The 12894-nt window shown below is 42.8% G+C and overlaps 1 pseudogene; it reads right to left on the reverse strand.

Moving 5' to 3' along the window:
* Nucleotides 1-2896: 2896 nt before the first annotated feature.
* On the reverse strand, nucleotides 2897-3360 carry LOC111158597 (annotated as a pseudogene).
* Between the last annotated feature and the right edge of the window lie 9534 nt (nucleotides 3361-12894).

Below are 12894 nucleotides of genomic sequence, written 5' to 3' on the forward strand. Positions count from 1 at the left end.
AATAAATAAAATCTTAAAAAAAAAAAGAATTATTGAATCACCATATTGTACGCCTGAAGGTAATATAACGCTGTGTGTTAATTACACTGGGAAAAGAAGGTGCACAATTTAATGCTTTTTGGTATATAACATTATTAGTTTTTTAAAATTGTAAAATAAAAAAATAAAACTGTAAAATATACATAGCATAAAATTTGCCATTTGAACCGCTAGACAGACAAAAGCATGAAAGAAACAGAGCGGATGAAAACAAGTGGCTGCTTCATGTGGGGAAAAGGAGCCTAATCTGGGCAGTTCAGAGATGGACAGAGTCATTCCCTGAGAGGAATATGTGAGAAAATGCAATTGGGAACCTGTCAGGTAGCAGGATGTGGAAAATCTCAGGTAGCAATGACGTGTGTGTGATTGGGTCTTCATCTTAGAGCAAAGGTCCGAGCCTTTGAGATAATGTTGTTGGGGAATCATCAAACAGTAGGTGGAAAATGAATCTGAAAAGAGTCAAAAAAAGGACAGGGGCGTGAAGTCAGGCAGGAGCTGGTGAACAGCCTGGCTTGCTTCCTTGCTGCTCTGTTCCTTTTGCCCATGAATTGTTCTCATAAATAAAATGGGGAATGATACATTGTTGCATATAAAGCTATTGAGCAATATTATGCAAAAAAATTTAAACATAAGAATGGGACAGAATCTAGAATGGGAATTTGGGGTTAAGTAAATGTGTGATAGATTTAAGTGTAAATATTATTAAGCACCTGTCACAGTGCTTGGCACACAGTAGATGCAGATTAAATGTTTGTGGAGGATTTTATGTATGGACTTGAACGTTCACTTTCTTTAAGTTCATTACATGGAAGGCTGGCCACACACCTCCCAGTTAGCTCATATTGTTATCTTTAATTTGCATTTTTGAAAATGCTCCTCAAGTACAGCACTAACTTCTAAGTACAACACAAATAATCTCATTAAAAAAAAACAAACCCAGGGGTGCCTGGGTGGCTCACTGGGTTAAGCCTCTGCCTTCAGCTCAGGTCATGATCTCAGGGTCCTGGGATCGAGTTCCCCATCGGGCTCTCTGTTGGGCAGGGAACCTGCTTCCTCCTCTCTCTTTCTCTCTCTCTCTCTGCCTGCCTCTCTGCCTACTTGTGATCTCTCTCTGTCAAATAAATAAAATATTAAAAAAAAACCAAACAAACCCATAAAGGCAGCATCAATATGTGATTGGTTTTATGTTGAAAGAGGACCGTTTTCCCTTGTACAGATGACAACCTGAACTTTCCTTCTCTACACTGACTGGTTAATATCATCTTTGGTGACCCAAAAAAGAGAATTCTTCATCTGGAAGCATTTGGACAGTTTATTTGGAAAGCGGGCCGTGAGGATAGCAAGGACGAGTCTCTTCCAAGCGGAGCTAAGAGAGGCGGAGTTCACATCCTCTGGTAGGATGTTGCGCTTGCTTATCTTAGGATAAAGGACAGCTCAGGGCTTGATACCAAAGAGATGAAGAGATATTTCAGACTCCCCCGCATTCTGCAGCGGGAGCTGTATTTCAGGAACTTAAGCTGATATTTAATATTATGAGAATATTGCTAATAGCCAGCATTAGTTTTTTTTCCTGTTAAAGGCATTTTTTTTCCATTAAATTTTTTCCATTAATTTCCATTAAAGGCAATTCTCAAACCACCTAAGAATTAACTGCTTACTTAAGATTAAATCCTGTTCCTTTAGAAAAATATTTACTGAGTGATTACTGGATGCCAACTGAGCATACCAGGTACTAGGGTAGCTAAATGCATTCCCCTTCTAGTATGAAACTTTACTTGTTTTACCCTTTCCTATATATAACGTGATTTTTACGTTCCATTGAAATAAACCTTCCTGTCTAACTGGGATAATTTAAAACAAAAAACCTCACAAGCTCCTAATGAGTTTGCATACTAGAAATTTAGCAGATATGGAAAAGTTCTGTAGGTTTGTGGAAAGTTTTTGAAGCTATAAAATACCTGCTTGGATAAGTACTGGCCTAAAGAGAGAGAATGAATTCTGCATCAAGTATATTTGAGATGAAATTCAAAGAGTTTTAGCTGTAAGCTTGTCTTGTTTCTCCTTGCCTTCAGTCTGTTGCGATATCACATATCCTATAGCTTCTGGAAAACTCCTCTGATGTCTTAGCATTACAAAAACAGCTTTGACCTTGAGTGCCCTTGAAAGAGTCTCAAGGATCTCCCCAGGCCACACTTTGAGAACCACAGCCCTAGTCTTATCTCATTGTACCTACAAGGAAGCTGGATCTCACAGAGATTAAGTTAACCATAGGATAAAATCCCAGACGGGTTGTTTGACTTCTCTTGGCTTGGGTTCCCAATCAGAAGCCGGGGAAGTGTACCCTAATGACCTGTCCTGTTCACTGTCATTGCCAAGGACTGTCCCAGGACAGCACCAAAACTGTTACGTTTTAAATAAAACAGAAGAGGAAAACCAACAACCACGGTAAATTCTAGAACTGGCATACGGTGTTAGCATCTGAATTAGGATCTCTATTTGAACCGAAACACTAAGGCAAGCTCTATTGCATCCGCTCCGTGCACGCTGATGGACAAGCTGCACAGTTAGCGTCATAAAGTACGGAAAGCAGACGCACCACAAGGTCACCATTTATCACACTTTCTGAGTCTGAAACGCAACTCACGACATAGGGCCCGGAAATGTTTCACAAGTACCGGCTGAAAGGGCGGTGGGAATATTAAGAGGCAGCTGATAAGCTGACAATCCCATGAGAGTTTGAATGTGTAGTGGAGCTGTGATGAGATGCAGATTCTTTTCATTCTCTACCTGGACCTTATTTTGTCTTCTTCAAATAAATCAGGTTTCCTTCTCTATCTTCTCTATCTTCTCTTATCATCTAGAGATGATAGCCTTTGTATCCCACCAGATGGTTCACGTCTTCTTTAAAGGGCTCAGAGCCTTGTTCCGTTGAGCAACGGGGTGCCCGGAAAGGCTGATCCAATGGAGAAGACTCTTCCTGCTCCCAGCTTCTGGTTTTCTCAGGCTCTGCATTCTTTACTCACATCTACCTCTCCTTCCATGAATACAGTGACGTGATGGTAATTCTCTCTCTCAACAAAATAATTCACAATGGAGGCAAAGCGAGCACTTTTTAGGTGAAGAGCGACTTCTCTGGTTCTCTTGAGCACCGAGCACATCCTTCCCCAGCTACTAAACTCACATGGTGCCCCGGGAGGTTGGAACCTGCTGGCTCCACTCCACCCTTCCCCAGGAGGACACCGTGAGCGTGCCTGTAGCTAGTCACCACTGCTCCTACCCCAGCTCCAGGGGCCTTCCCGGTGGCTCCGCGCAAATGGTCATACCTTGGGAGGCTGTGGGTGGAGGGACGTGGCCCTTAGCACAGCATTTTTGAGTTTCACCCATCTGGTAGCATGTGTCATTCCTGTTTATCGCTAACAGTTTCTGCTGTACGGATAGACCACGTTTGCTTATCTGTTCATCATCTGATGAGCCTTTAGACTGTTGATACTTTTAGGCTCTTATGAATAATGTCACAATGAAGCTTTGTGTATAGATCTTCGTGTGGACATACGTTTTCATGGATTTGGGGTAGTTTCTTGGAGAGGAGTTACTCAATCATCTGGGAACTATTTGTTTAACGTTTAACTGCCAAGCTGTTTTTCAAAGCCACTGCACCGTCTTACACTCCTACCGGCGGTGTGTGCTGGGTCTTCTTTCTCCACGTCCTTGCCAACACTTGGAATTGTCTGTATTTTTAATTTCAGCCCTCCCAATGGGTGCAAAGTAGCATCTCGTTGTGGTTTTATTTGCATTTCCCTAATGATGGAGCCTCTTTTAATGGGCTTGCAGGCTATTTGGGTAACTTCTTCAGATACCTGTCCATTTACCATGGGAGTTCATTATGGATAAATGTCCGTCCTTTGCCCATTCTTAAACTAGGTTGTCTTTTCCTTGTTAAGTTGTAAGAATTATTTATATATTTTTTATGCTAGGCCCTTATTGGATATACAATTTGCAAATTTTTTTCAAGCCTACTGGCTGCCTTTACACTTTCTTAGTGTTGCTTGAAGCACACACACTTTTATTTTTGACAGAGTCCACTTTTACAAAGTTTTCGCTTCTGTGTTTTTTTTGTCATGTCTAAGAAATCCTTGCCTAACCCAAGGTCAGGAAGATTTACTCCCCTATTTTTTTTTCCTGCATTTTGTCGTTTTAATTTTTTTTCATTTAGGCGTATGCTTTATCTTGAGTTAGCGGGTTTGCATGTGGTATGTGTATCCGTCCCTTGGCGTGGGGCTGTCCTTTGCATGGGAATGCGCTCCGTCTCCTTCTGCGCTGACTTTCCCATTTAAAGATCCCTTTGTGTTCACTGGGCAGCCCCGGGCCGTTCACAGTGCTTTTGGCAGTCAGCTCTGCCCTGGAGACTGCTCTTGCCCTTTCTTCCTTTTTTGGCCCAGAGCGTCTAGAGACAGGTTGCATGACCACCCTGGAGCTCCGCCAGAGTCACAAGACGAGGAAGGGCAAGAGGCACTCGCAGGAGGCGGGGAGCAGGCTGGGGGCGAAGGCAGAGGAAGTTCAGCATCACATGGTTTCCGTGGCTCGAGCATGGTTAAGCGCCAGTACGCGCTCAAGCGGTGGAGACTGCCCGAGAGCCCGTCCCTGCCCTCCGATCGCCTGTTTATTTCTATGCGGTGGGCTCGGCCCTTGCCCCGAGCTCGCGAACACCGGGTTCTCCAGGCGGAACCTTCCTTCCTGCGGGGTGGGCAGGCGGTGCCAGGCGCCCAACACCCAGCGGGAGCTCCGCTGGGACCCTAATCAGGTCATCTGTTGTGGCAAATGTCAGGCAGAGAAGGAGGAGGCTGAGTTGAGTTTAAGAAAGGATCACCAGACTCTGGGTGCTTCTCTCTGCCGCTTGCTGAGGAAGCGAATTTGCGTGCGGAGCAAGGTTAGGTGCGTGTCAGAACCGACACAAAAACAGGGCTGGGGCCGAAAGCAGGGACTGGAGACAGATGACCTCAGCTGGAACGGAGGCTCCGTCCCTCAGCGTCTCTGCTGGAGAGGGGGGGCACCTGCGTGATAGTCCTGCGCCCGCATTTTCTCACTCAGCCCGCCTGTATCTCTTGCTGTTATGGGCAGCGCCGTGGCTGTTCCATATGCCTTGCAGCTTATGTACCACGTTCATAGTTGACTGACTTCTCATCCCCTCCCCTTAAATGACAGAAATCATTGTTTTTGTGGTTGTTGGTTTTGATGGGTTCTGAAAATCGAGGAGACTTGAGACACGTCATAGTCAAAACGAAGTATTTGTCAGATATGGTTAATGATAGTACCGGCCTCACTGTATTGTTACGGAGATTAAATGACGCAGTCCTATAATATGTTTTGGGTATTGACTAGGGCACACTAAGTGCTATGGAAGCAGAGTGGCCATGTGTCTTGTGTCCTGGCTGGCCTTGGACAGTCCTACTTTTGACCCTTTCCCCGGAGTGCTTAGTAATAGCGCTTCCTTTCAGTTAAAAAAAAAAGTTTATTTTAGATATTAAATTATATGGTTTTTCTACATGGAAGTGTTTCTACTCATTCATTTAAGAGACTTTAAAACATTACATGATTTTCACCAAGTACCATATTAAATGCCAAACGCAAAGGCCACAGATCCTTCCTTCCACAACTTCTGGTTCTGGGCTCTCTCCCTGGGGAACTTGCAGAACACGGTTAAGCAGACAGCTTCAAATCTGGAACTCATGCATAAGAGCAGGAATTGGATTCACATCCATGTAGTTCTTTGCTGTTTTATGACGTTTTCTGTTCTTTAGTTTATATGGGAACCCAATAAGGTAGAAACGGTTACTGTCACTCTGATGAAAAACGGATTCGGGGAAGACCCATGATAGCTGAAATTTGCATAGCTCGACAGTATGTGGCTCAGGGCTCTGGTTCCCCACGGTTTCCTGCTGAGTAAGAGCCCTGACCCCACGGCCTGATAGCCCGCTCAGACTTGGACTCACTAATTCTGCGTTGTTCTACCATAAACAGCTCTTTTCCTTATTCTTAGGAAAGGGATTGGTTACACTGATTAAATGTAGACACACATTTTGAATGAAGGGCAGGCCAGGAGAATCTAATTCTTCTGATTTCTCATCTTGCCTGGTCAATGCAGTCTGTGGGTTCTCAGATCGAAGTCTGGGAGGGGACGTCCAGTCTCCTGGGGACAACTGCGGCTTTTCTCATGTTCCTCTGCCTCCCTCTAGCGACTCCAGCCCAGAATTACCACCACACATGATGTGTATGTATTTTACACTCACACATTTTGCAGCAAGGTGGTAGGGAGTTATTACAAGGACCCCGAAGCTACAAAAAAATCCAAGCCTAGTTTATTCCTCCCATACCTTCCTTACACCTAGTAATGTGTCACCAATGTGAAACATTGTAATGACCGCCAAGGGCACAAAGATAAAAGCCGGATTCCACGTTTCCCCGCGTAGAATTCTTTGGCAAGCCCTCTTTGTATCTGAAGAAATAGAGGACTTAACATTTCAGAGGAGCGGGGAGGTAAGTGTTTCGGTCTCCCGTCTTTCTTACACCAAGTTAAGCATGGTGCGGCCCTCCAGACTTTCGGAAACTAGGACCGCTTTTTAATTCTGCGTCTTCATGCCGTATTCTGACCACTTTTGTCCTTCTTCCGCCTTCCTGTTTTCCTCTCCCTGTTCTTCCATTTCGTCACCAGTGCTTTTTTATTTGGGGTTTTATCTCCTCTGCCAATCAGCAATCTGGAGAGGAAGCCAAGGACAGCTTCAGGCACTGCTCGCCTGCTGGGTGCCCTCCTGCCTAAAGAAATCACTCACCTCTGTGCTAGAACTTCCAGTTTCCAGCTGCTGGTAGGTAGTCAACACTCAGAGGCAGGGTGGGGCAGGAGCCAGGCTTCTCAACGACACTGTAATCACAGAAACACAAGAATTTGCCACTAGCCGCTTAGTCAAAACAAGGCAGGAGGCAGTCTAGTCTGGGCAGTCCCTTCTAGCTGGAAATCAGGAAAGGAAGGAAGGGTTCTAGCATGTTCTCTGTACAGAAGGATCTGAACGAAGAAAAACTTCTTCCTTTACCTTTCAGGGTCTTCCAGCTAGACTAAAAGTAAAATGTACATGAGACAGATGAACAAGAGAAAACACCCCAAAGCTTTGTTACATAAACGCAAAGACCCAGTAATGAAACTGAGACCTAAAGATTGACCAAGGTGGGGGCACCTGGCTGGCTCAGTTGTTAAGCGTCTGCCTTGGGCTTGGGTCACGATCCCATGGGTCCTGGAATTGAGCCCCACATCGGGCTCCCTGCTCTGCGGGAAACCTGCTTCCTCCTTTCCCGCTCTGCCTGCTTCTGTTGTGTCTCTTTGTCAAATAAATAAAATCTTTTAAAAAAGGAAGAATGACCTAGGCCATGTGGTTTTTATATTTTTTAGACAAAGAGACAAATCTGCGAGGAATTGACAAGACAAAGAAAAGGTAACTTGAGAACTTCCATTAGTGAGGTACTGTAAACAGACTTTGGGCTGCTTAGTAGATCAAGAACAAAGAAAGGAGGTTTCTCCATACAGCCTTCTGGGCTCAAATATCCTGTCTCTGGTGAGCAGGATGTCCCTCTTCACAGGGGAGGTTTATTACCTGCTTTCAGGGGGACAGAAGAGGGTCTGAGTGCTGTTCTTGCACAAGCTGTGTCTAGGGTAGCTTTTGTTTAAAATAATCAAAATACCAAAGGGGCACATTTTGTGGCGTGCTGCCCTTGGCCCCTCAGGTTCAAGTGGGTTGATGGCCTCATCCATACCTGAACAGTCTGGCTTAGCGTGCTGGTCCCCATCACTGCTCTGCTGCCCCGTATCTCTAGACCATGAGTTCCTGCATCACTCCAATGGGACCTTGGGTGGCCACGGAAACTGTGCTTCACACCACGCTCATGACGTGTATACTTGAGTATCAGAGGAGACGCAGAATTCACCATTTTCCTTCCCAAGGTTAAAGGCAAAATCATTAAGATCATTAGAGAGAGAGTGTGCTATTTTATGGAAACGCAGGCAAGTAATAGCCAGGGGACCTATGCAATTCGCACATAAAGTTAGAAAAAAATTCTTTTCAATGCCAGTGTCTTTGACAGTGGGTTCTGTCTTCCATATTAACCAGATTTGCTTGTTCTGGGCAGTAGTTTTCCTTCTAGCAAATCAGTGTGTTAGGCAGCTCTAAGTTGGCCTTTACCCACCTCCACCTTCACGAGCTGTTCTCTTTGTTGGTGCCCTTCCCCACTACCCCAGGGCTTCGCCTGCCTGATTTCTGGCATGTCTTCAAATTACATACCGATAATAACTTCAGTGTTAATTTCCCTGCGCAACTGACATTTTAATCTGGGAACTCCCAAGCTCTGAAAATCTTTCTGATTTAGGATATTAATTAAACTTACTATAGTGTTACATACATATGCATGTAAATACATATATGTATATATATATATCACAGATCACACATACTTTATCATAATATATACGTATATCAAATTATTATGGCGTACACCTTAAAACTAATACGGTGTTGTATGTCAATTATCCTTTTTTTCAAAATTTTATTTAAATTCTAGTTAATATACAGTGCAATATTGGTTTCAGAGTAGAATTTGGTGATTCATCATCTACATACCCAGGGCTCATCCCAACAGGAGCCCTCCTTAATACCCATCCCCCATCTAGCCCACCCCCCACTCCCTCTCTCCATCAACCCTCCGTTCTCTCTCTCTCTTTTTTGAAGATGTTATTTATTTATTTGAGATAGAGTGAGAGAGAGCACAAGCAGGGTGGAGGGGCAGAGGAGAGGGAGAAGCAGGCTTCCTGCTGAGCAGGGAGCTTGATGTGGGGCTCGATCCCAGGACCCTGACATCATGACCTGAGCTGAAGGCAGACACTTAACTGACTGAACCGCTTTGGCACCCCAGTTTGTTCTCTAAGAGTCTCTTAATGGTTTGTTTCCCTCTCTCTTTTTTCATTTTCTTTTTTTCTCTCCTCCCATATGTTTTTCTGTTCTGTTTCTTAAATTCCACATATGAATGAAGTCATACAGTGTTTGTCTTTGCCTGATTTATTTTGCTTAGCAAAATATACTCTAGTCTTATTCACATTATTGTACATGGTAAGGTTTCATTCTTTTTGATGGCTGAGTAATAGTTCAGTGTGTGTGTATGTGTGTGTGTGTGTGTGTGTGTGTGTATGTGTGTACACCACATCTTCTTTATCCATTCTTCAGTCAGTGGACACTTGGGCTCTTGCCATAGTTACGGCTATTGCTGATAAAGCTGCTGTAAGCATCAGGGTGCATGTACTCCTTTGGATCGTATCATTTGGGTAAATACCTAGTAGTGCAATTGCTGGATTGTAGGGTAGCTCTATTTTTAACTTTTTGAAGAGCCTCCACACTATTTTCCAGAGTGACTGCACCAGTTTGCATTCCCCCTGGTAGTGCAAGAGCGTTCCCCTTTGTCTACCAAGACCTGTTGCTTCTTGTTTGTTGATTTTAGCCATTCATTCTGACAGGTGTGAGGTGGTATCTCATTGTGGTGTTGATTCGTATTTCCCCGATGATGAGCGATGTTGAACATCTTTTCATGTTAGCCATTGGATGTCTCCTTTGGAAAACTTCTTTGGAAATCTGCCCATTTCTTAACTGGATTATTTGTTTTTTGGCTGTTGAGTTTGATCAGTTCTTTATAGATTTTGGATACTAATGCTTTATCAGATACATCATTTACAAATATCTTCTCCCATCCCACAGGCTGCTTTTTAGTTTTGTTGACTGTTTCCTCTGCTGTGCAAAAGCTTTTTATCTAGATGAAGTCCCAGTCGTTCATTTCTGTTTTTCCTTCTCCTTTGGCTACATGTTCAGTGAGAAGTTGCTGAGGCTGAGTTCAAAGAGTGTGCTGATTGTGTTCTTTTTTAGCGTTTGGATGGTTTCCTGTCTCACATTTAGTTAGGTCTTTCATCCATTTTGAATTTATTTTTGCATATGGTGTAAGAGAGTGGCCCAGGTTCATTCTTATGCATGTGGTTGTTCAGTTTTACCAACACCATTTGTTGAAGGGATTGTCTTTCTTTCCATTGGATATTCTTTCCTGATTTGCCAAAGATTAATTGATAGTATAATTGTGGGTCCATTTCTGGATTCACTATTCTGTTCCATTGATCAATGAGTCTGTCTTTGTGCCAGTGCTGTACTGTCTTGATGGCTTTGTATTACAGCTTTGTAATAGAGCTTGAAGTCCAGAATCACGATGCCCCAGCTTTGGTTTTCTTCTTCTTAGTTTCTTCTTCTTAGTTTGGCTATTCTGGGTCTTTGGTGATTCTATACAAATTTTAGGGTTGCTTATTCTAGCTCTGTGAAAAATGCTATTGGTATTTTGATAGGGATTGCATTAAATGTATAGCTTGCTTTGGGTACTACAGACATTTTAACCATATTTGTTCTTCCAATCCATGACCATGTTATGGTTTTTTTTTTCCCATTTCTTTGTGTTCTCAATCATATCGTAATTAAAAAAAGAGTAAGATTTTAAATAGGAAGATGTTAAGCTGAGGTGGGTGGGAAGACAAACGTTTTGGAAGAGTGAACTTGCCTGGCATCTCCAAAAGACTGCTGGGAAGTGATTCCATTCTTTGTTCTGTTCTTTCCAGAAAGACATTCATATCATTTTAGAGGCAACTGCTGCTGGAGGCACCAGGCTTTGAACGGAGGTTGTGGGAGTCCTGGCTGCTTTATGCTACTGTCCCCGTTCCCTGCTGTGGTCATGGACACAGGGATAGCCTCAAAACCTCAGGCCTCTGTTCCAATGAGACCCTCTGACGGAAAGACGATTCCAGCTCGGCAGTATTTCAAGTCCGGCATGTTGGGTTCCTCGGGCTTGCACACCCAGACGGTCCTGTCTTTGAGGGCAGTTTGGCCATTTGTTTTGGGTATTTGTAGCAACCAGCACTTTCCATATTTTATCGAAGTGGCAAAAAAAGCATAATAATAACTATGTCCTTGAAATCGAGGTTGCCTTGTATAACAGTGAAGTCTAAAGCATGGTGGGGACTTAAAATATACCACGTTTTAGAAAAGTCTTGGTTTATGTTAGAATTGGGTCCCTTATCAAATATCATCCTGAGATTATTCTTTTAAAACTCCGAACTGTGTTCTAGACTATTCTCTGCCACCCATTAACCAGGTCACTTTGGTGAGGCATCCCTGGAAGGCTAAGTCTGACAGTGAGACCCTGTTTTTCGGCACTCAAACCTGTGGTTCCAGAAATTGGCTGTAAAATAATGCTAATTTAATTTGTCTTCCAGCAGCTAAAATTATAACTGCAGATCATACCAATGCAGAATTTCTGATTGCAGGAAGAAACTTATCTTCTCTAATACCATGGGGATTACCCTTTTAGATCAAATAATGCAGGTACCACAATTGGCACACAAGCTATCAGTAAGTGGTGGGAGTTATTTCCATGAACAGCTCGTCCTCGCCGTACTCGGGGGGGAACTTTTGCATAAATGTAAAAAGAAACCTTGGCAACTGTGTGTTGCGATTTTATGTATCATAAGGGCCAACGGTTAGAAACAGCGCAAATGTCTATCAGTGGAATAGTAGTGTGTTTGCCCAATGAATAGTATACAAGAGTAAAAATTAGAACCACGTATCAGTTGCTTAATAAATGCCCCTTTCATGCAAATTACTCCCGCAGATAGTTCTACCCATCTACACTCCTTCTAACAGTATATGATGGCTGCCACTCCCTCATATATTCACCAAAACTTGCAGATGTCTGATTTAAATTTTTCTGCCAACCTGATAGAAAATTCTTTTTTATGACTAGAGAGGTTAGGTATGTTTTCATATTCTTATTTGCCGTTTGATTTTTCCTCTCTGTGACTAGCCTGTTCCCATCTTTGTTTAATTTTTCTACTGATTGGAGAGTCTTTTTCTTATTTATTTGTAAGAGCTCTTTACATATAGATGAGAACTTTTCAGTCAGTGTACACTTTTTTCCAGTGTATGGTTTGCTTTTTCACTTTCACAATGATGCCTTTTTGTTATACAAAAGGTTTATATTTTAAGGAAGTTAAATGTATGACTTTTTTCTTTGTGGCTTGTTTTAATTTGTGTGTGTTGTGTTTGTGCAGTCCTTTGCCCCTGTTAAGTCTTATAAGTACTCCACTATATGGTCTTTTGAAAGTTAAAAAAATTTTTTTCATCCAAGTCTTTGATTCTCCTGTATTTTATTTTGTGTATGATGTGAAGTAGAGAACTAATTAAAGTTTTATATAACCAATGGTCCTGTCACCATTTATTGAAAAATTTTTAACCTTCCTGGGCTGTGGGATCAAATTGACTGGGTCCAAACTCCAGCGTCACTTTGAATTAGGACTATGATCTTAAAAATACTACTCAATTTCTAAGGGTTTCAATTTCCCCATTTATAAAATAATATAATAATAATAATAATAATAGTTACAGGACTGTTGGGGGGAATTAATTGAGTTTAAAACACTTAGTGCCAGGGGGCACCTGGGTGGCTCAGTGGGTTAAGCCTCTGCCTTCAGCTCTAGGTCATGATCTCAGGGTTCTGGGATCAAGCCCCGCATCGGGCTCTCTGCTCGGCAGGGAGCCTGCTTCCTCCTCTCTCTCTCTGCCTGCCTCTCTGCCTACTGTGATCTCTATCTGTCAAATAAATAAATAAATAAATAAATCTTTAAAAATTAAAAAAAAAAAAAACACACACACACACTTAGTGCCAGGCACAAAGTTAAGGAGGGCACGAGTGTTGCATGTAAGTGATGAATCATTGAAATCTACCCCTAATACCAAT

The sequence above is a fragment of the Enhydra lutris genome, unplaced genomic scaffold (assembly GCF_002288905.1).
Source record: "Enhydra lutris kenyoni isolate GAN:26980312 unplaced genomic scaffold, ASM228890v2 scaffoldscaffold61, whole genome shotgun sequence".
In the NCBI taxonomy this organism is placed as follows: Eukaryota; Metazoa; Chordata; class Mammalia; order Carnivora; family Mustelidae; genus Enhydra; species Enhydra lutris.